The following is a 25246-nucleotide window of genomic DNA, read 5'->3' on the forward strand; positions in this document are numbered from 1 at the left end:
GTGGAACCTGGCGGACAAAGTGCAGGTGGTAGGAGATGAGGTCAAATGGCAGACAGGAGCCACATCATTTGGGCTGTGTAAGGAGTTTGGAGTTCATTCTGAGGGTGGAGGAGTAGAGTATGGGGGTGACATGCTGTGATTCATGTGCTCACAAGGTGACTCTGGCGGCTGTGTGGAGAATGGACTGGAGAGGGACAAGAGGGCTGTGGGGATAACCATTGGGAAAATCTTGCAGAAGTCCAGGAGAGGGACAAGGGTGGATTGGCCCGGTGCTGCAGCAGTGTGCAGAGGATGGGGTGGCCCTGGACAGGGCATGTAGGAGGTAGGGCAGGCAGGACCTGCAGCGGCTGTGTGTGAGCGGTATGTGAGGATAAGGCAGAATCCTGGTTGAGGCCTCAGCTTCTTGTTCAGTCACGTGCGGAAATGGTGGCGCTATTTCTTGAGATCTGTTGTTCCAAGTGCTTTTGAGAGATTCTCATGATCATGAGTTACGTCATCCAACAGTGGTTATAGTGAAAGTTAGTGATTTAAAACATGCATCAGTTGATGAATAGGATTCAGTTGTAAAACTATTAAGCTTTATTAAACACACATGCAAACTATAAATATCTCATATTGTATTTGTTTAAAACAGCCAACATTTATTGAGCTGTTACTGTGTGCCCAGCAGTGTTCTAAGTGTTTTCATGTATTAACTCAATTATTCTCAAAACAACAACCTGTGACATAGAGATGATTGTTTTCCTTATTTTACAGAAGAGGAAACTGAAGCACAGAGAGGTTCTTTGATCACGGAGAGCTAGGTATCCCAATGTCTCTGCAGTATAAATTATTTAAATAATGGGACTCTGGACTGTTTATCCTTGTAAAAACAAAAACGCAAAGCAATATTTGTTTAAAAACATTTGTCTTCTACAGAAAGTACTGCATAAATCCTAATTTTATACGTGAGGCAATTGAGTGACTGTAAGATGAAGTAAAAGTATTCAAACTCACACAGTTGGTACGTGGCAGAACTAGAGTTTGGATCCAGTGTCTCTTCAGAGCCCACACTCTTAAAGAGTACACTTAGGAAGAAGAAAAAGACATTTGTTGAACTATGCTCATGGGTGGTGTTAGATCAGGGCCATACATATCTCTTTGGATGGGAACTATGCTTCAGTAGGTATTTTGCCATTTACCAGATGGTATTTATTTAAGAAAAACAAAAAGGTAATAATTATAGAAACAAACAGGTGTCAAAGATGAACAAAGCCAGACCCTAGTTAAAGTGATAAGGACAGATTTTAATCAGTTACATACTGTTGCAACAGGGAGAAGAGTCCAGCATGAACTGATCTCAACTTCAATTTGTACAGAGGCGACTGGGCATTTTAAATGGAGTATGAGGGAATAGGGAGGGGGGTGAGTAGGGGTTCAGTAGAGTCAGAGAAGTGAAAAATTACAAAAGCAGGAAGGGTGTGTTCATCTATGTGAAACCCATCTGGGTTTGCTAACTGGCACGTATTTAAGTTAGATTTCTACCCTCCCACAGAGGCTGGGAGACAGGGGCCCTATCTTCAGGTGTTGGCTGGAACAAACAGTAAATTGTTCTGGCAGCCTTGAATTTTCTCAGGCAATCACTTTAAGGAAATTTGGGGTCATCTTAGGGATGTGGCCTTGAGCTGTTAGAAACTATGTTAGTGTTTTGTTCAAGACTTATATTGGCCAGAGTTGAGGCCTAGTCGAGAAAGGGCTAAGGGGAGTCTGGCTAGAGTTTGGTCAAGGAGAGAATCTTTGTCAAGGGTAATAATTATAAAAACAGAAAAAGGGAATCATAGTTACTATGCATTAGACAACTTGGCTGTTAAAATAATTCCTTGGACTTCTGTGGTGAGTTCTTTTCCCTTTTATGAACTCAGTGCTTTTCAGATGGGAATCACTTTGCTCTGTGCTCCACTTTTTGTTGCTTGGGAGGCAGGGCTGATCTGACCCTCTTGGATGGGTGAGGTCAGAGGAAGTGTGATGACTTACCCAAGGTCACCTAAAGTTAGTGGGTCAGGTCTGGCACTGGGGCCAGGAGTGTCTTCTGTCTCACACCCAGTTGCCTGTCCATCAGATGTAGCACTAGCCTTGTTCCTATGTGTAGTAAGTCACTTTTCAAGGACTCTGAGGGTACATGCTTCTCTGAAGTTAACCTGCAAGTAATATAAGAAGACACTAATGTCTTCAAATAAAAAGGAATAGCAGGGGCTGGCCCAGTGGCATAGTGGTTAAGTTCATGCGCTCTGCTTCGGCGGCCTGGGATTCCTGGGTTGGTATCCTGGGTGCGGACCTGCACACTGCTCATCTAAGGCATGCTGTGGCAGCATCCCATATACAAAATAGAGAAAGATGGGCATGGATGTTAGTTCAGGGACAATATTCCTCAGCAAAAAGAGGAACATTGGCAACGGATGTTAGCTTAGGGCCGATCTTCCTCACCAAAAAAAAAAAAGAAAGAAATATAGTGTTGATTATCCTTTCCTTCTCTAAACTCTGTTGAGAGATTAGAAGAAAAATTCCTGGAATCATGCAACATGTACTGTTTTGTTTCTGGCTCCTGTCAATCAACATAATGTGTGTGTGATTTACATTATCATTGTCTACACTTGTAGATCATTAATTCTCATTGGTGTATAGTATTACATTATATGGATATTTCACAATGTATGTATCCATTTTGGGTATCTACGTATTTTTAAGTTTTTGACTTACTATGAATGTAGTACTATGAACATTGTTTTACATGTCTTTCAATGGACATTTATTTTCATTTCTCTTGAACTTTTACTAAAGAGTGGCATTTCTAAGTCATAGGATATGTGTATGTTGAGTTCAGTAGATACTGCCAAGCAGTTTTTCAAAGTGGTTGTTCCAATCTATGTTCCCACCAGCAGTGTGTGAGAGTTCAGTTTCTCCCACTTGCCAACACTTGGTATTTTCCATATTTTTCATTTTGTTGTTCTGGTGGGCATGTAGTGGGATCTCATGGTTTTAATTTTATTTTTACTGTTTTAATTTCTCTTTAACTCTCTCTGAGGTGTTTAGTCTCTTAATCTAAAGAAGGTCTACCCTTTTTTTAACCTTCCAATTTATTTGCTAAAGAAACTGGATCTTTTGTCCTGTGAAGTTTGAATTTTTTATTTTGTTGATTTGTATCCTTATTGTGTTGTTTATGGCCCCTCATATTGCCTTTAAATTGATAATTAGGTTTAGAGGCTTATTCAGATTCAGGTTTTTTGGCAGAAGTGCCTTAGATGTGGTGTTGTTTATTCCTATGGTATTACACCATTAGGCTCATTGTGTCTAGTTGTCTCTCCTCTTGTCATGTTAAGATTGATCACTGAGTTCGAGTATTCTCAACCTGATCCATCAATTATAAAATTTCCCATGTGCTTTTCACCTCATGTTTTATGCAGTCTCTGAAGATCATTGCCTGGATCTGCATTTCATTAAAGTTTGCAAAATAGTGATGTTCTAATTCTGATTTCTTTTGCATTCTTAGCTGAAATTCTTCTATAAAAGAAACTTAACCTCATCAACTTTTAGGTTATGCTGAACTTGGTTCACACAGGAAGGGAAGGATGAATGCGTAATTCTTTTGCAGTATTTCCACTTTTCAAAATAATGATTTGTTTCACTAGGATCCTCCAAAGGTGAGCAGTGAGTTGGTTTTATTTTGTTGTGCATTTTGTTGGAGTGTCATCATGAACTGATAGATATTTATATTTGATATGTTTTAATCCATTGCAGTCATTAATCATTTTGATGTTCAAAATATTCTGTGTTTGGGCAGTAGAGTTCCATCAGCTAGGTTTCAGAGTCTTTTTAACATGCTTTCTGGTATGATAGTTTTGTCCAGACTCATCTGATACAATTTCTACCCCACACCCAGAATCAGCCATTTCTCCAAGGAAGCCTGGTCCCTTTTAGTGGGAAATCATTTTAGAGTATTCAATCAGGGTCCTAGAGGTGCTCATTGCTACTTGGTTGGCCATTGTTTTTGACCTTTTCACTGTATGGAGCCAGCAAATATATATATTTGAATTTATTATTTTTAATAGACTATTTTTTACAGTAGTTTTAGGCACACAGCAAAATTGATCAGAAGGTACAGAGATTTTCCATACACCCTCTGTCCCACACATGCGTAGCCTCTCACATTATCAACATCCTCCACCAGAGTGATAAATTTGTTATAATTTATGAACCTATATTAACACATCATTATCACCCGAAGTCTATAGTTTATATTAGGGTTTATTCTTGGTGTTGTACATTTTATGGGTTTGAAAAAATGTATAATGACGTGTGTCCACCGTTATAGTATTATACAGAGTAGTTTCACTGCCCTAAAAATCGTTTTTGCTCCACCAGTTCATCCCTCTTCTACTGCAATACCAGGCAACCACTGATCTTGTTACTGTCTCCATAGTTTTGCGTTTTCCAAAATGTCATATAGTTGGAATCATACAGTATGTAGCCTTTTCAGATTGGCTTCTTTCATTTGGTAATATGCATTTAAGTTTCCTCCATGTCTTCGTGGCTTGATAGCTCATTTCTTTTTAGCGCTGAATAATATTCCGTTGTCTGGATGTACCACAGTTTATTTATCCATTCACCTAGTAAAGGACGCCTTGGTTGCTTCCAGGTTTTGGCAATTATGAATAAAGCTGCTATAAACATCGTGTGCAGGTTTTTTGTGTGGACACAAGATTTCGGCTTCTTTTGGTACATACCAAAGAGCATAATTGCTGGATCACGTGGTAAGAGGATGTTTAGTTTTGTAAGAAGCTGTCAAACTGTCTTCCAATACCATTTTGCATTCCCAACAGCAATGAATGAGAGTTCCTGTTACTTAACATCCTTGCCAGCATTTGGTGTTGTCAGAGTTCTGGATTTTGGTCATTCTAATAGGTGTATGGTGTTATCTCATTGTTGTTTTAATTTGCATTTCTGTGATGACATATGATGTGGAGCATCTTTTCATATGCTTACTTCCCATCTGTGTATTTTCTTTGCTGAGGTGTCTGTTAAGGTTTTGGCCCATTTTTTAATCGGGTTGTTTGTTTTCTTATTGTTGAATTTTAAGAGTTCTCTGTGTATTTTTGGATAACAGTCCTTTATCAGATATGTCTTCTGCAAATATTTTCTTCTAGTCCACGGCTTGTCTTCTCATTCTCTTGACAATGTCTTTTGTAGAGCAGAAATTTTTTATTTTAATGAAGTCCAGCTTATCAATTATTTCTTTCATGGATTGTGCTTTTGGTGTTGTATCTAAAAAGTCACCGCCATACCCAAGGTCATCTAGATTTTCTCCTATGTTACCTTCTTTGCATTTAGGTCTATGATCCATTTTGAGTTAATTTTTGTGAAGAGTGTAAGGTCTAGATTCATTCTCTTGCATGCAGATGTCCAGTTTTCCAGCACCATTTGTTGAAGAGATTATCTTTGCTCCATTATATTGTCTTTGCTCCTTTGTCAACGATCATTTGACTATATTGATGTAGGTCTATTTCTGGGCTCTGTTCTTTCCCATTGATCTATTTGACTATACTTTCACCAATACATATTATCTTGAGTACTATAGCTTTATAGTAAGTCTTGAAGTCTGGTAGTATCAGTCCTACAACTTTGTTCTTCTCCTTCAATATGGTGTTAGCTATTCTGAGTCTTTGGCCTCTCCATATAAACTTTAGAATCAGTTTGTTGTATCCACAAAATTACTTCTTGAGATTTTTATTGGGATTGCATTGAATCTATAGATCAAGTTAGGAAGAACTGACATCTCGACAGTATTGAGCCTCCCAATCCATGAACATGGCATATTTCTCCATTTGTTTAGTTCTTCTTTGATTTCATTCATCAGAGTTTTGTAGTTTTCCTCATATAGATCTTGTACGTATTTCCTTAGATTTATACTTCAATATTTCATTTTGAGGGGTTCTAGTGTAAAGGTTATTGTGTTTTTAAGTTTAAATTCCACTTGTTCATTGCTGGTATATAGAAAAGCTATTGACTTTTGCTTATTTACATTGTATCTTGCAAGCTTGCTATAATTGCTTGTTCCAGTTTTTTATTCTTTCATATTTTCTCTATAGACAATCATGTCAGCTGTGAACAAAGAGTTTTATTTCTTCCTTCCCAATCTGTATACCTTTTATTTCCTTTTCTTGTCTTATTGCATTAGCTAGGACTACCAGTATAATGCTGAAAAGTAGTTGTAAAAGGGGATATCCTTGTCTCATTCTTCATCTTAGTGGAAAACTTCAAATTTCTCGCCATTCAGTATGAAGTTACCTGTAAGATTTTTGTAGATTTTGTTTAACCAAGTTAAGGCAGTTCCGCTCTATTCCTAGTTTACTGAGAGTTTTCATCATGAGTGGGTATTGGATTTTGTCATGCTTTTTCTGCATCTCTTGATATGATCATGTAATTTTCTTTTTTACCTTATTGGTGTAATGGATTACATTAACTGAATTGTGAACCAGCCTTGCATACCTGGGATAAATCCCACTTGATCATGGTGTATAATTCTTTTTATACATTGTTGGATTTGATTTGCTAATATTTTGTTGAGGATTTTTGTATCTGTGTTCATGAGAGGTATTACTATGTAATTTTCTTATGATGTCTGTGTATCGTTTTGGTATTAGGTTAATACTGGCCTCATAGAATGAATTAGGAAATATTCCCTCTGCTTCTATCTTCTGAAAGAGTTTGTAGAGAATCGGTATAAATTATTCCTTAAATATTTGGTAGAATTCACTAGCATACCCATCTGGGCCTGGCGCTTTCTGTTTTGGAAGGTTATTAATTATTGATTCAATTTCTTTAATAGGTATAGCCTATCAGACTGTCCATTTCTTGTGTGACTTTTGGCAGATTGTATCTTTCAAGGAATTGGTCTGCTTCACCTAGGTTATCAAATTTGTGGGCATAGAGTTGTTCATAGTATTCCTTTATTATCCTTTTAATGTCCATGGAATTTGTAGTGTTGTCCCTTTTTCATTTCTGATTAGTAATTTGTGTCCTCTTTTTTATTTTCTTAGTTAGGCTAGAGGCTTATCAATTTTATTGATCTTTTCAAAGAATCAGCTTTTGGTTCCATTGGTTTTCTCTATTGATTTCTTGTTTTTGATTTTATTGATTTCTGCTCTAAATTTTATTATTTCTTTTCTTCTGCTTACTTTGGATTTAATTTGCTCTTCTTGTTTTCTAGTTTTCTGAAGTAGAAGCTTAGATTATTGATTTTAGTTCTTTCTTCTTTTCTAATGTATGCATTCAGTACTATAAATTTCTCTCTAAGCACTGATTTCACTGCATACCACAAATTTTATAAGTTGTTACTTTCATTTAGTTCAAAATATTTTAAAATTTCTCTTGAGATTTCTTCTTTGACTCGTGTTATTTAGAAATTTGTTGTTTGATCTCCAAGTATTTGGAATTTTACAGCTATCTTTCTGTTATTGATTTCTAGTTTAATTCCATTGTGGTCTGAAAGCAGACATTGTATGATTTTTATTCTTTTAAATTTGTTCAGTGTGTTTTATGGCCCAGAATGTGATCTATCTTAATGAATGTTCCATATGAGCTTGAGAAGAATGTACATTCTGCTGTTGTTGGATTAAGTAGTCTATAGATGTCCATTATATCCAGTTGATTGCTGGTGCGGTTGAGTTCAGCTATAGCTTTACTAATTTTCTGCCTGCTACATCTGTCAATTTTTGATAGAGGGCTGTTGAAGTGTCCGAATATAATAGTAGATTCATTTATATCTCCTTGCAGTTCTATCAGTTTTTGCCTCACATATTTTGACACTCTCTTGTTAAGCACATATACGTTAAGACTTGTTGTGTCTTCTTGGAGAACTGATCCCTTTATCATTATGTAATGCCCCTTTTTCCCTGAGAACTTTCCTTACTCTGTAGTCTGCTCTGTCTAAAATTAATATAGCTACTCCTGCTGTCTTTTAATTAGTGTTAGCATGGTATATCTTTTTCCATCCATTTGCTTTTAATCTATATGTGTCATTATATTTAAATTAGATTTCTTGTAGATAACATATTGTTGGGTCTTGCTTTTTGGACCACTCTGATAATCTCTGTCTTTTAATTGGTACGTTTAGATCTTTTGGGTTGTTTTGTTTATACTGTTTTAGTAGCTTTTATTAGACTAGTATCACAGATAACAATTATAAACTCTAGAAATAATAAAAAACTGTTTGACTATACTGAAGAATGATCATAAGCAGACAAAAACTGGAAGATATTTGACCCTTGAAAGAGGAGAGCCATACTGAAAGATATCCACATTTATACAATGATTCCCCTGAAAATAAAGATAAAGGATAAATCTTTTTTTCTAGTTTTATTGAGAAATAATTGACATCACTATGTAAGTTTAAGGCATATAGCATGATGGTTTGATTTACATATATTGTGAAATGATTACTACAATAGGTTCAACTAATATCCATCTTCTCATATAGATACAATAAGAAGAAAAGAAAGAAGAAGAGAATAAAGGAAAAAATTTTTCTCTTTGTGATGAGGACTTTTAGGATTTACTCTCTTAACTTTCCTATATGTCATACAGTAGTGTTACCTATAGTCATCAATTTGTACATTACATCTCTAGTACTTATTTATCTTATAACTGGAAATTTGTATCTTTTGATTATCTTCCCATTTAGACTTTTGATGTTCAAAGTGATTATTTATATAGTTGGATTAATATCTACCGTATTTGTTACTGTTTTCTATTTATTGCCCTGGTTCTCTATTTCTATTTTTTCCCACTCTTTTTCTGTATTTTGTGCTTTTAATTGAATACTTTATGTGATTCCATTTTCTTTCCTTTCTTAGCATATCCATTATACTTTTTTAAGTGGTTGCCCTAGAATTTGCAATATACATTTGCAACTAATCCAAATCTGCTTTCAAATAACATTATACAGCTTCATGGGTAATGCAAGTACTTTATAATAACCAAATGATCCTAATTCCTCCCTCCTCTCCCTGTATCTTTGCTGTCATTTATTTCACTTATATGTAAGCATAAGTATATACATAAGCATATATAGTCAAATACAGTGTTGCTATTATTAGTTTGAACAAACTGTTACTTGTTAAGTCAATTAAGAATAAAAAAAATAAAAGTTTTTGTTTTTCCTTCACTTATTCCTTTCCAATGCTTTTCCTTTATGTAGATCTGAGCTTTCTACCTATATCATTTTCCTTGTCTCTAAAAAACTTCTAACATTTCTTACAAGGCACATCTACTGACAACAAATTCCCTTGTCGGAGGAAGAGGGAGAATCTCCCTCTGCCCTTTTCCTTAAGGTTCTTATGGCTGGCCAAATAATTAACAAGACAGGTTAGCAGGAGAAAATAATACCAAGTTTAATAACATGTATACATGGGAGAAAGCAGGGACACTGTGTTTCTCAATACAATAGCAGAAATTCTCATCTTAAAAACCATGTTCAGCCAATGACAAAGGAGGATTTTGTGGGTGGGGGGAGTCAGTTACAGGAGATTACCACTAAAGCACAGTAAACAAGAGTAAGGTTTATTATGCAGCCCCAAGGCCTCACCTTCCACATTGATAAGTCTCTAGAAATGAGCTCATCCCCTCTCTTCTCAATACAGAGAGGGAGATACCTTTACAAATGGAGACACCTTTACAAATGGAGACTTCCCTTGTAAATGATTGTCTGGCAACTCTTCGCAGGGCCATCCAAAGAATGTGGCCAGAGAGACAGAACTCCCGATAAGATGGGCTTGTTGGTGCCTTTTCTATTGTAACCTCTATCCTACATTATCTTTATAGCAGTCATGATAGATCTGTTCTAGGAAGGAGCCACCATGTCAAATTCTTTAGGCAGTTAGTGGGGGAGGTCAAATGTCCTTCAGAGAAAACAACCAAGGTAAAGAGATAGATTTCAGGGTGGCCAAATTTTGATCTCCCACACCCTCAATTTTTGTTTTTCTGAGAAAGTCTTTATTTCTCCTTTGAAGGATAATTTCACAGGGTACAGAATACTAAGTTGGTAGTTAGGACCTCACTTCTCTTATAGATTTAAGAAGAGTTGTTGATTTTTTTCAGGTAATTCAGCTTTTTAACTTGTTAGAATGGTGTGTCAACTTCCAACCTCTTACATGCCGGACCAGAAACTGAAAGTCCTGTTTTATATTTTTAAGAGAATATATACATCATTGGCTTCCGTCCTGGGCTGTTTCTCCATCCCCTTATAGGTAATCATCTTTATCAGTTTTTGTTTATCCTTCTAGCTTTTAAAAATATAAGCTAATATAACATGTATATTCGTCTTCACCCCTGTTCATAGGTAAAATGTGGCATATCCTACATCAGTGGAGTCCAATAGGAATTTCTGTGGAAATGAAAATGTTTTGTATTTGCGCTGTCCGATATGAAACGTGGAGTGCTAGTGAAGAACTGAGTTTATAATTTTATGTAAATTTGATTTATTAAATTTACATTAAATGGCTACTATATTGGGCAGGAGCAGCTCTACATACTTTTCTACACCTTGTTTTTCACTGAACAGTGTATCCTGGAGATCACTCCATAGCAGTACAGAGAGGGAATCCTCACTGTTTTTATAGCTGCATAGTACTCTAAGATGTGGATGTACCTTAGGTTATTCAACCAGTCCCTTATCAGTCGACATCTGTCATGTTTCTAGTCTTCTGCTGTTATGAATTGTTCTGCCAGGAATGGTTTTGTGCTTATGCCTTTTTGTCTTTTTGCATTGTTTCTGTGAGATAAATTCTTAGAGGAGTGATTTCTGGTTCCAAGAATAAATACCTATAATACCTATGTAATTTTACTGGATAGCATCAGATCCCCTCCACAGGAATTTTACATTGTCTCTAGCAATGTGTGAGAATGCCTGTTTCCTCACAGACTATCTAAGAGAAACTCTGAGGGGAGGTGAATAGGATGTTGGAAATCTGTGAAAACCATTTCACTAAATCAGGAGAATTAGATGTTTGGGCCAGGATCGTAGTCCTATGATTGTATTTGAGAACTCTGGCTCTAGTCTTTTCTGTCTCCCATGGATCTGGGTCCAGGCCCCTCAAACTGAGCGAGGAGGTCTTAACATGAAGCAGAAACTCCATGTCACCTCAGAATGCTAAGTGGGAGGGACCTCCCTCTAAGGATAAGGCAGGCATAAAACCAGTTCAGAAATCCACCACTCTGACCTAACAAAGGGCTAAAGGAAAAAGTTAAAACCTGTAGGTAGTTTCCGCCATGAGAAGAAACAAGACTGAAACCACACAAGGCTTACCACGTCCTTCACTCTCTATCTGTGAAGGAGGTCCTGGGAGGAGACAGTAGGAGCCTGTTAGTGCTATGTGAGAGGAGAGAGCTGTGCGTTACAAGGTGCAGCAGTTTCCCGAGGTTCAACTTCTCCCCTCTCAACTACATGATTTTCTGTTTAGATGCTGAATTTCCAGGATTCAGGATGAAAGTTGGACTAAACTTGCTTGAAATGGAGTCCATTTAAGGTCATACACCATCAGGTTTGCACTAATATCCATCTTGCTTACTGTGGACATTTCCAATTATGCAGGTCTACAGATCAAGAGAGGGAACATGTGGGATGCAGGTATCAAATTGGAATGACAGTGCTTGGTATACAGTAAACACTCACTACACATTAATAAATTAATGAGATGTAGATGCAGGAATAAGCAGAAAAGGAAACTATGTATGTCCTCTCAATCTTTTTATAAACATATGAATTTTTCAAAGAGAGTTGTGATCACTGAGTACTTATTGTTTCATAATCTGCTTTGAGGAAAACATTTTTTTCTGTTTATAAAAATTATGCCGTTTCATTGGGAAAAAAACTAACTTGTAGTAAATGGAGAAAGATGTCACCTGGTGATCAGAGTCAGAATTGCAGGTGTAAAAGTCTCTTCAAGGGAACTTGGCAAAGGGTGAAGTAATGAGAGGAAGTGAAGGAGGTGTATGGATTCTACTGTATAGGCCAAAGCTTTCTGGAATTTTCTACACACTAGTGGTGATCCTGCTAATTCCTTCCTGTTGGGAAAGGACGTCTCATTTGCACAGTCTTTCAGCCTCCACTCAGTCACACAAGAATGGGCCTTGGACCTGGAACACTTCCTTACCAAGAGATAAAGAGCCCACACAGCCTATGCCAGGCTTGTGGCCTTTCTGTTTCAGATTCAATGAGTACTCCTTTGTTTTGCTTAAGGGAATACACCAGTGGCCCTCAGGCACGCCCCCACCTTTCAGTATTTATCGCTTCATCAATTAATTCTTTTTTTGTTTGACATATCAAACAATATCAAAATATGTATTAGAAATTTAAATTATTCTATCTCTCTTTTCTGTTTTCACCTTCTCCCCCTATATAATACAAACGTAGTCTCTGTTAATTTATTGATACCTATTCTCCAGATTTTTTTCTTTATGTGTAATACACTAACATATGTAATCACATACACATGTCTGTTAACCCATGTTGATGTATATATATGCTTTTGCATAATGAGACCATATTCTACATTATATTTTATGACTTGCCTGATTGACTAAATATGATTCTTTTTCATTTTATTTATTTATTTGTGTTTCCAAGTATTTGTTGGGGATTTATATTGCTTTTTATGTGCATTGTCTTTTTTTATTGAGGTATAATTGACATATAACATTATATTGGTTTCAGGTGTACAACATAATGATTTGATATGTGTATATATTGTGAAATGATCACAAGTCTAGTTAACATCCCTCACAACACATAGGTACAAATTTTTGATGAGAACTTTTAAGATCTACTCTCTTAGCTTCTCTAAACAAAATATAAAATTGTTTTGCACATTTTCACTACCTACAAACACAGTTATCTTCCAGCTTATTTAATATATATATTATTATTATTATTATATATAATATATATAGGATCTAACTTTATATATATTTTTATATATATATAATGTTAACTAAATTAACATTATTTAATCTCCTCGTCCTTACACTCAAGGGAGCATTGTGAGGAGTTCAAGGGGAAAATTTCATCAAGATCCCAGCACAGTATTTGGCGCATCATCCACAACACCGGTGTTTGCTGCCTTCTAATTCCAGCTCTTCTGATCTTTAACAAGGATGTTTTTTCTGAATCTCAATAGAATTACTATGTTTTATTGAGTATTTGGGAATGTAAGAAGTAAACCACACACACTCGTCTATATTGTGTAGGAAATTCTGTGCCGTTTCTGTGATTTGCAGTGTAAGGGAGTTGGGCTGGGGGAAAAGTCCTCACCCTTCCCATGGAATAATTTTGGTTTTTCTGTCCTCTGTTGGTGCCCTCATGTTCGTATCAGGAGTGCAGTTAACCTGGAGTCTGGGACCTACTTGAGGCTCCAGGAAGAGGTGACTGGGGGTCTGCAGGGAGGGACACTGGAGCAAGAGTCGGGAGCTCTCTCTGGGCCCCAGTGCCTGAGTCATTTCAGAGTGAGTTCCTTCTCCTGCCGCGACCTGCACCATCACACAGGTGTTCACTGAGCATCTGTCACTCTTCACACCTCCAATGATCCAGGGGCTGCAGAGGTCGTGGTAGTTGTTTCACATGGTCCTGGTCCTTGTGGAAGTTATGGTGACCTCTGTAGAACCTCCTTAATTTATAAAGAGGTGGAAGGTCTCACTGGAGTTGTCAGAGTCTCCTCAAAGAGGAGCTGGGCTGGTACAGTGGGCAGGACTTAATGGGGGCTGGATGGGAGTGAGGAGGCGGGGAATCCAGCCTGACTGGAGTGAAGAGTGGGGGCTCTCAGGTGAGCAGACAGGGCCCAGAGGTACCTGATTGGACACTCCAGGGGTCTGAGTCATCCAGGTTTAGGACCGATTGGGAAAGGAACAGATTTGCTTCCATGGGATGCTGTCTAGCCCCTTTACACACTGAGATGACACAAGTGTTGGTAAGAAGGAAAGTGCCCTGCACATCTGTCACTGGTCCATGGGGGCAAGGGAAGAACCAGGAGCACTGGCAGTAGTGAAGCTGAGTTCATGCTCAGCTCTCTAAACCTTCAATAAGGTAGGAAGCTGACATCAAGGGGAAGGATTTACTACTAATGGATCCCCCACGCCATCTGGAAATTGTACACCTTCTTTAGTTTCTTCAGACCCCAGGTGCCATGGACTCCCATCTTCCAGTGAGTTTCTGCCTGCCTCCAGGAGTCACGTTCTCAACCAGAACACTCTCTCCATGTGTTAACACTGTATCTACACTCTCATTTCTTCCATCTCTGCATCCTCCCAGAGGTCACTCAGTGAGGCTTTTCTCCTCCTTTGTTGCCTCAACTCCTTTCATCCACTCAGTGAGTTGTGTCACAGCACCACACTGCTCTGACAAGTTTAGGTAAAATTTAACATTCACCTTCACTATGTTTTACGTATTGCTTTTTTGCACTTATCCTTTCTGCAGAGCTAAGATCTGACACCATGACTACCCCCTAAACAGAACTGCATTTGTTGACCAAATACTCCCTTGTGGTTGGGTAACTGTGCTGTTGTAGACACATGGGTTCTGCATACTTTACTCAAATGTGCATTTTGCTATTGTCCACACCACCTTATCTTTTCAACTGTTCAGTAGAATTTCTGCACAGGATTTCCCCTTGGGTGTGATGGTTTATTTCTGGATTTCAACCATGTTACCTGCACATGTTACCACATACAGAGTTGGCCCTATCACTTTGGATTTTTGGGGGGTAGCTTCAGTGGTTCACCAGGTGAACCCACAATACCCCTTTCATTTATCTCTAAATTCATCTCTCTGCCAATTTACCAAAGGTAGGGATTAACAAAAATGCAAAAGATGATTTCTAGTCTGCCCTGAGTCTTTTGACCTTAGAGCAGAAGTATCTAATAACCAGAAAATGGATCTGACAAAATGAAATAGGTGGTGTTTGCAGTTTGGAACATCTGGAAAGCATTGCATTTCGATAGAAATATTTTTTAAGGAAAGAGAAAAGATCATTGAGGCCAAGTAACCAGATACCTAAGGAGGTGATATGCAATTCCTAACCGTCTATTTATTTATTTATTTTTGTGAGGAAGATCAGCCCTGAGCTAACATCCGTGCTAATCCTCCTCTTTTTGCTGAGGAAGACCGGCTCTGAGCTAACATCTATTGCCAATCCTCCTCCTTTTTTTTTCCCCCGGAAGCCCCAGTAGATAGTTGTATGTCATAGTTGCACATCCTCTAGTTGCTGTATGTAAGACTCGGCCTCAGCGTGGCCGGACAAGCGGTGCGTCAGTGCGCACCCGGGATCTGAACCCCGGGCCGCCAGTAGTGGAGCTCGCGCACTCAACCGCTAAGCCACGGGGCCGGCCCCTAACCATCTATTTAGAATATGGGGAAAATGTGTGCCCTTATCTCAAGATATCTTTCATTCATTCATTAATTCATACATTCATGAATCATAGGTGCCCCAAACAGTGGTGAGTGCCTACAAGCCCAGCTCTTTCCATTGGTATGGTCAATAAAGTCCCTTTACCATCTACCATTTGTAGTAATATAGTCTTCAACATTTCCTCTACATACATTGAGAACCATATTAGATAGTGTTATACTTTTTGCTTCAACTATCAAACAGAATTTGGAAATCTCAAGGGGAAAAGGAAAATATTTAACTATATTTTTGTGCTTTCTGTTATTCTTTCTTCCTTCCAGATGTTACTAGATTTCTTCTTTTATCAATTCCTTTCTGTTTCCTGTAGCCATTCTTTAAGGTGTATCTGCTGGTGACAAATTTTCTTAGTTTTCCTTCATTTGAGAATGCCTTTTTATCCCTATTAATTCCTGAAGGATAATTCAGCTGCATATAGAATTTGAGGTTGACAGTGCCTTTATTTCAGCACATGAAAAATATTTTGCTACTTTTTTCTGGACTACATGATTTCTGACAAGAAATTTACTGTCTTTCATACCATTTTTCTCCTGTAGATAATGCACTGTTTCTCTTTTCCTGATTTCAAGATTTGTGTGTGTGTGTATTTGGTTTTCTGAGGCTTAAATATTATGTGACTTCTCATGAATTTCTTTGGGTTTACTCTGTTTTAGGTTCACTTAGCTTCTTGAAAATGTAGGTTTAGGTCTTCTGCCAGAGTTGATGGGTATTGGCCATTATTCTTCAAATACTTTTTCACCCATGCACTCTTTCTCCTCTCCAGGCACTCTTTCTCCTCTCCTTCCAGAACAAAAATGAAAAGAATGTTAGATCCTTTGTTATAATCCCACAGGTCCCTAGGGCTTTGTTCTTTTTTTTTTTTTTAATCTTTTTTTCTCTTTGTTGTTCTGATTGTCTAATTTCTTTTGTTCTATCTTCAAGTTCACTAATTCTTGTCTCCATTCTGCTGTTGAGTCCATCCATTGGGTTTTTAATTTCAGTTATTGTATGTTTCAGTTCTAAAATTTCTGATTGGTTCTTCTTTATATCTTCTGTTTCTTTGTTGAGACTTTATATTCTTTCATTTGTTTCAAGCATGTTTGTAATTATTGAAACATTTTTCTGTTAGCTACTTTAAAATCCTTCTCGGATAACTCCAACATCTGTCATCTCTGTGTTGGTTGTCTTTGTCTTTTGTCAATTTGAGATCTTCCTGGTTCTTGGATAGAACAGGGACTTTTTTTATTGTATCCAGAACATTTTGGGTGTTATGACATGAGACTTTGTATCTTATTTAAATCGTCTGTTTTAGAAAGCCTCTGGTGACACTGTACCAGTAGGAGTAGGAGTAAGGAGATTGCTGTCTCTTAACTGTCCGGTGAGGTTGGAAGTCCAGGTTCACCACTCAGCTTTGTCTCACTCTCTGGAGTGAGAGGCTTGTGTCTACCAGGTAGAGATGAATTCCATGGTTTCCTGCATCGTCTTTCTGATACCACCTCAGATAGTGGGTAGGGGTGCCTCATTACAGTCAAGTGAGAATTGAAGTTTATGCTCCAATTAGGGATAGTGCTGTAGTTTTTCCTGTGGTGTTTGGTTGGCGTTGGGCAGTTGTTGTACAAAAGCTTTCTGTCTTGCTAGGTTGCCCCTTTTCCGGTCTCTTGTATAGACACAGCAGGCTTTTCTTGGGGCCCTTTTTGTTTGTGATTGTTGGCATTTCTGGGTTGCCTGCTTCTGCAGCACCTAGTCTGGAATATATGAGGCAATGATATAATGCCGAGAACTCACTGCCGTGTTGTTCTTTGGGTCCCAAGGTCCCTAGCTGGTCTTGCTTCTTCTTTCCACCTTTAGAAGTATTCTTATGTTTGTGTTATATATACTGTCCAGGGTTTTTTTTTTCTTTTTTTTTTTTTGTGAGAAAGATCAGCCCTGAGCTAACATCCATGCTAATCCTCCTCTTTTTGCTGAGGAAGACCGGCTCTGAGCTAACATCTATTGCCAATCCTCCTCCTTCCACCCCTCCCAAGCCCCAGCAGATAGTTGCCAAAGCCCCAGCAGATAGTTGCATGTCATAATTGCACGTCCTTCTAGTTGCTGTATGTGGGACGCGGCCTCAGCATGGCCGGAGAAGCGCTGTGCCGGTGCACGCCTGGGATCCGAACCCGGGCCGCCAGTAGTGGAGCGCGAGCACTTAACCGCTAAGCCACGGGGCGGGCCCCCAGGTTTTTTTTTTTTACTGTACCTAGCATAAGTGATAGAGAAACATCTAGCATATCTTGGAACAAAACCATGAGTCCTTTCCTTTCCTTTTTAATACAAGGAAAAATTTGTATATTTGCCTCTCCCCCTTTCTTAGATAAAAAGTACCGTGCTATACACACTTTTGTGTACCTTGATTTTTTTACTTAACAGTTTATTTTGGAGATCCTTCCATAATCCTATGTAGAGATATTCATCATTCTTCTTTTGAGCCTTCTGTTTGTACACTCTTGTGTGGTTGTATCATGGTTTAGTCATCCACCTCCTATTGATCTATATTTAGGTTTCTTTTGTAATAAAAATGGCACCACAAATGAATATGTATCTATATAGCTATATGTATATGTGTATCTATATCTACATCTATATCATCTTTTTGTGTTATAGCCAATAGATCTTTAAGACTATATATATATATACACACACACACATACATACATATATATATATACACACACATATATATTTTTTTATTTATTTATGGAAATTGGATTACTGAATCAAATGGTAAGGGCATATATAATTTTGCTGGATATTATCGAATTCCCCTCCATAGTGGTTATATTAGTTTCCTATGGCTACTGTAACAAATTACCAAAAATGTAGTTGTTTAAAATAAGAGAAATTAATTTTCTCACAGTTCTGGAAGCCAGAAGTCCAAAATTAGTTTCACTGGGCCAAAATAAAGGTGTCAGCAGGGCCATGCTCCCTCTGTAGGCTCTGGGGAGAATCTGTACCTTGCCTTCTCCCAGTTTCTGGTGGCTGCCAGCATTCCTTGCTTTGGGGCTGCAACACTCCAATTGCTGCCTGCGTAGTCATATTGTCTTCTCCTCTTCTGTATGTGTCAACTCGCCCTCTGCCTCTCTCTTAAGGACACTTGTGACTGTGTATAGGTTTCACTCACATAATCTAAGAAAAACTCCTTATTTCACCGTCTTTAACTTAATCACATCTACAAAGACTCTTTTTCCGTATAAGATAAGATTTACAGGTGCCAGGGATTAGAACCTGATATCTTTGGGGACCATTATTAAGCTTAATACAGTGATCACACCATTTTGAATCCCCACGGGCAGTGTATGAAAGTACATGTTCTTTCACATCCTTACCAACTGAGTGTATTGACAGACCTTTGGAACTTTACCAATCTAATAATTGAGAAATGGTATCTTACTGTAGTTTTAATTGCATCTCTCTTATCAAAAGCAAGTTAGTGCTTTTTTGTATGTTTAAAGACAAGTTACATTTTTTTCCTGTTAACTGTTTATAGTTTTTACATGTCTTTGATAGAGTTATTGTTTTTTTTATGCCTCTCTATTTATAAGCTTGTATATAGATGGGAAATGAACACTTTTTTTTTAGAGATGTTAGTTGTGGATATTTTTCCTGGTGTCTTTTTAATTGGCTACCATGTTTTTTTGCCATGAAAAATTGCTATTTTTATGTAATCAATTTATTAATACTTTTCCTTATGCTTCTAGATTTTGATCATAGTTAGGAAATTTTTCTCCACTTCCACATTATAGGTATTAGCAGGGCCATGCTCCCTTTGGAGGTTCAAGGGGAGAATCTATCCCTTGCCTTTTAGAGCTTCCAGATTCTTGTAATACTTGAATGGTTTCCTTTTTTTTACATTTAAATCTGAACCATGGAATTTATTCTGATTTAAGACGTAGAAATGAAACTATTTTTACCTTTTTAACCATACGGTCATCTAGCTATCACAATACCACTTATTAAATTATTCATCATATCTCCAATGTTTTGAAATGCTGTCTTAATCATAATCTAAATTTCCAAATATAATTTAACCTATGTCAGTATTTTCTAGTTTGTTGCATTAGTCTTTCTGTCAATTCATGGGCCAATACCACACTCTTACTTGTACAACTTTATCATATGTTTTGATATCTAGTAGGACCAGCTGCCACTCCCTTCTGTCAACCATCCCCCTTCTTTTTCAGGGTTTATCTGAGTATTCTTGCTGTTTGTTCTGCCAAATAAATTTGATAATCAACTCGTTTAACTCCATAAAAAAGCAAATGGGGGCCGGCCTGGTGGCTTAGCGGTTAAGTGCGCGCGCTCCGCTACTGGCGGCCTGGGTTTGGATCCCGGGCGCGCACCGACGCACCGCTTCTCCAGCCATGCTGAGGCTGCGTCCCACATACAGCAACTAGAAGGATGTGCAACTATGACATACAACTATCTTCTGGGGCTTTGGGGAAAAAAGAAGGAGGAGGATTGGCAATAGATGTTAGCTCAGAGCCGGTCTTCCTCAGCAAAAAGAGGAGGATTAGCATGGATGTTAGCTCAGGGCTGATCTTCCCCACAAAAAAAAAAAAAAGCAAATGGTATTTTTATTGAGATCATATTAAATTAATAAACTGACAGGAAAATTGACATCTTTATAATTTTATGTCTTACCAAGGCTATCATACATCTTTCTATTTGTTCAAGGCTAGTTTTTATATATATATATATAGGTTTAAACATTACTCCTTAAGGTTATGTCCAATCATTTCTTTCTCTTCTTTTATATCTTCTATGTTTTTGTTGTTTGTACACATAGAAGCCTTTGGTTTCTGATGTTCGTAGTTTTACCTGCTACTTTACTAAATTCTCCTTTTGTTTATAGTAATTTTGGGAGAGTTTCCAATTTGTAATCATATCATCAACAAATATAAAAAGATTTTACCACTTTCTTTGTTTCTGATTGCCTGATCTTGTCAACTGAATGGCAAGATGCCTTCCACACAATGTCAAATATCAGAGGAGAGAAGTGGGCATTTGTCTTGTCCTTGTCTTTAGCAGGAATGCCTCTAGGGTTTCTCTCTTCAGGAGGATGGTAGCTTTTTGTCTGAGATGTGTATGCATATTGTCATATTAAGAAAGTATTCACCAATTCCTATTTTATTGAGTTTTTCTAAACATGAATGAGTGTTGATGCTATTAAATACCTTTCTGCAATGGAGGTGATCATATAATTGTTTCCTTGGCTCTGTTATTGCACTAGATTATATTAATAGATTTCCTGATATTGAAATACGTTTGTTTTCTTGGAATAAGCTCCATAAGGCCATGATTCATTTTTTATGTGCTGTTGAACTGTGTTTACTAAAATTTTATTTAAGAATAGTCCTTCATATTCTTATATGATATTAATGTGTAATTTCATTTTTGGTACAATTTTTGCTATTTCTTAAATAAATTTTATGCTTGCTTCATTATTTTACATATTTTCTATGCTTTTGGAGTAGTTTAAGTAGCATTGGGATTATGTTACCTTTAAAGGTTTGCTAGAATTCTCCCCTGGAAAGATCTGAGCCTGGTGCTTTTTCATGGGAGAATTATTTAACCTAATTCACTGTTTCTTCTATGTGATTGGCCTATTTAGACTTTTTGTCTCTATTGGAGTCAATTTGAGTAAGCTATAATTTTCTAGAAATTTATCTATTTTGTCTGTGTTTTCAAATGTATTTGAATGCATTTCTGTGAATTTTTTACTAAAGAGACTTGAAAATTTCTTTTAAAGACTATGTCACCCTTGTGATTTTAAATTTGTGTTTGTCTTTTCCCTCATATTCTTGATTCATTTACCCAGCGGTTTCTTCATGTTTTTGTTATCCATTCCGCCATAAACCTGCCTTTATCTTCAAGTATAAATTCTACTGCAGTTTTGTTTTCTAACCCCTTCATTTCTACTTTTACCTTTAATTATTCTTGCCATCTCCATTCTTTTAGTTTATGTTGTGGTTCTTAATTTGGTGTTTTGAATTGAATTTTTCATTCATTTATTTTCATTTTTATTAATATAGGTATTTAATGCTTAAAAATATTCTCTGACAACTGCTCTAGCTGTAGATTCTGATATGTTGTGTTTTCATTATCATTATTCTCATTCAATTCTACAATTTTAATCTGTATTTCCATTTGAGCATGAGATTTGTTTAACAGCCTAAGGTAGAATCAGTGTTCACAAATGTTTCGTGTTCATTTGAAAAGTGGGTGTATTGTCTAATATCAAGCTTCTGAGTTGAATATGTCTATCTATAAGATCTACCCTTGAGGTTGTTGTTTAGGTCTTCTCTACACTTACTAAATTTTTCTCCACATGAATGTTCTTGGATTGAGGGAGGTGTGTTAGAATCATCTATTATTAGTATGTTTTTCTTCGTATTTCTCTTTGCACCTCCTGTAGTTTTAGCTCTATGAATATTTTTGCTGTGTGATCGGTTACATAAGTATTAATAACTAACATCTTCCTAGTGAATTTTAGCCTTTAGTATTATCAAGTGTGCTTTTTTGTCTCTTTTAATCCATTTTGGTTTCCATTCTTCCCTCTTAAATGAATGAAAAAGGCAAGTGCTTAAAAATGTGATCACGATTGTGCAAAATAATACATGTAAGTGAACATGTTTTGTGTATTTCATATACATATACATGCATGAGTGTGTGTATATGTATATGTATAGTAGATCCCCATTCCTGCCTCTACTTAGATGTGTGTGACCCTATAATAGTGAGATACCCTTTGTGAGCCTGACCTGAGTCATCTGTAAAATGAACATGTTGATACTTACTTCACAGAGCTGTTGTGAGGAGAAAATGAGAACCAAGTAAACCTATAGAAAGTGTCTAATACTTCAACAAATATATATATATATATATGGCCTCCCCTGTGTTCTCTTTTCCACAAAAGACGACTTTAATATGAACATCTCATAGAGACCAATTAGATTTGAAGCAGCAGGGAATGGAATGTGTATACATATTTATGTGATAGATAAGCTTTGGTGCTACTTCTTTGTAGTACAAGTTACCTGATGATAGTGTGGAAGAGAAAGCAAATCATTCCCTATTACTTTTATTTGATGTCCTTTCTTGCCGTCTTCTTTTACCTTCTATTTGTACATTGAAAGGAAACAGTACAGAATAACAGACTATAAAGATGGGTCTGCTGGACAACCGCTAAAATCAGGAGTCTTGAGTCCCAAATACCAGGTTGGTCGTTGCCTACAAGACCATGGGTAGTCACTACCCTTGTACTGGCCTCAGCCCTAACATAGAAGAAGATTGTGTATCGCAGTGGTTAAGGATATTGGCTTTAGAGTCAGACAAAGTGGGGAGAAAATTTGGGTAAATTTAATTACTGGTTTTATGATATTTACCAAATGTTAAGCCTCTAAATATATGAAACCCATATAATATATATGTTACATACGGGTTTCATATATCCCATGACGATATGTTTTTCAAAATTAATGAGTGGTGGAGTTATTGATTAAATATTCATTTATCTCTGGATTTGACTATGTTTTCCACAGTTTCTAAATTAGTATAGATCATTTTTAAAATCAGAATTAAATCTCATAGACACAGTGGTTGTTATGAAATATTTCAGATATAAAAAATCAGAAAATAACAGACTTCTGTATACTTATACTAAGAATAAAACATTGCATATACAGTTGAATCTCATTTTGAAGTCTTCTCTGATTGTATTAGCTTACTTCTTCCCCAGAGGTAACCACTATGAAGAATTTGGGTTTTTCATTTTTAATTTCTTTGTAGTTTTATTACATATCTCTTAAGTGAAATATGGTATTGTTTCATTGCATAGTTTTATCTATAGATGCTTGGCTACCTCATGAAAAGGGAGAAAGGAAGAAATATGAAAACAAATCCACATTTACTTCTCAACAGTGTGACCTGCCATTTATGCCTCCTTGCCATGTGTATTCTCTTTCAGAGCTTCTGAAATGGACACACCCATTTTCCCAGTTTATATGCTGTAAGGAGCATGAACAGAATCTGCACATACTGTTTTCACTTTCTTTATCATCTGATGTGTTCAAAGTCTTAGAGTACCCCAGCTAGCCTAAAACAATGTCTGGGTGCCAGCTAGCCTAAAACAGTGTCTCAGTGTCTCCTGAACATGAAGCATCTTCCCCTTTGTCCAGGCCTAATTTTCTGTCTTTCATGTGCACTGTTACTCATCTAGGCCTGATCCAGACCCTAATCTGGGCCATCCAGGTGAAAGAAGACAGTGATTGCAGGGAGTTAAGTTACCATCTGTCCAGACTAACACCCAAATCCCTCAGTTGGTTTAGGGAGGCATGCTGTTTAGAGCTTGAGCTGATGTTTTTATAGTTTAATTTTTCATTTTCTTTTTTCTTTTTTCCAGTTTTATTAAGATATAATTGGCATACAGCACTATATAAATTTAAGGTGTACAGCATAATGATGTGACTTACATATATTGTGAAATGATTACCACAATAAGATTAGATAACATTCATCATCTCATACAGATACAAAAAAAAGAAAAATTTTTTCTGTAATGAGAACTTTTAGGATCTCCACTCTTAGCAACTTTCAAATATACCACGCAGCAGTGTTAACTATAATCATCATGTTGTATATTACGTCTCCAGAACTTATTTATCTTATAACTGGAAGTTTGTACTTTTTGACCACCTGCATTCAATTCCCCCTCCCCCTAACCCCTGCCTCTGGTAACCACAAGTCTGATCTCTGATTTTGTTTTGTTTTGTTTGTTTGTTTTGTTTGTTTAGATTCCACATATAGGTAAGATCATACAGTATTTGTCTTTCTCTGTCTGACTTATTTCACTTAGCATAATGTCCTCAAGGTCCATGCATTTTGTCGCTAGCTGATTTTATATTACAAGTGCTGGGCATGTGTATATTTCCTTTTCCTTTTATTATTTTTAATTGCACAAAGAAGGTACTTCAAAGATTTTTTAAAAATTTTATTGAGGTCATATTGGCTTATAACATTGTGTAATCTCACGTGTACATTATTATATTTCAGTTTCTGTATAGACTGCATTGTGCTTACCACCAGTAGTCTAGTTTTTTCTGTCACCATACATATGTGCCCCTTTACCCCTTTCGCCCACATCACCATCCCCTTCCCCTCTGGTAACCACTAATCTGTTCTCCTTATCCAAGTGTTTGTTTATCTTCCACATATGAGTGAAATCATACAGTGTTTGTCTTTCTCTGTCTGACTTATTTTGCTCAGCATAATACCTTCAAGGTCCATCCATGTTGTCGCAAATGGCACAATTTTGTCTTTTTTATGGCTGAGTAGTATTCCATTGTATATATCTACCTCTGTATATATACCACATATTCTTTATCCATTCATCTGTTGACGGGCACTTGTGTTGCTTCCATGTCTTGGCGAATAATGCTGCGATGAACATAAGGATGCATAAATCTCTTTGAATTATTGATTTCATATTCTTTGGATAAATACCCAGTAGCGGGATAGCTGGATCATATGGTATTTCTATTTTTAATTTTTTGAGAAATCTCCATTCTGTTTTCCATAGTGGCTGCATCAGTTTGCATTCCCACCAGCAGCGTATGAGGGTTCCCTTTTCCCCACACCCTCTCCAACACTTATTAATTCCTGTCTTGTTAATTATAGCCATTCTGATGGGTGTAAGGTAATATCTCATTGTAGTTTTGATTTGCATTTCCCTAATAATTAGT

General features: G+C 37.0%; 1 long non-coding RNA gene across 3 annotated transcripts in view; it reads left to right on the forward strand.

Annotated features, from left to right (window-relative positions):
* LOC131401272 (uncharacterized) overlaps positions 1–25246 on the forward strand; it is an 80158-nt gene that overhangs the window by 6001 nt on the left and 48911 nt on the right. The gene's annotated exons all lie outside the window — the stretch shown is intronic.

This window comes from Diceros bicornis, chromosome X (assembly GCF_020826845.1).
Source record: "Diceros bicornis minor isolate mBicDic1 chromosome X, mDicBic1.mat.cur, whole genome shotgun sequence".
NCBI lineage: Eukaryota > Metazoa > Chordata > Mammalia > Perissodactyla > Rhinocerotidae > Diceros > Diceros bicornis.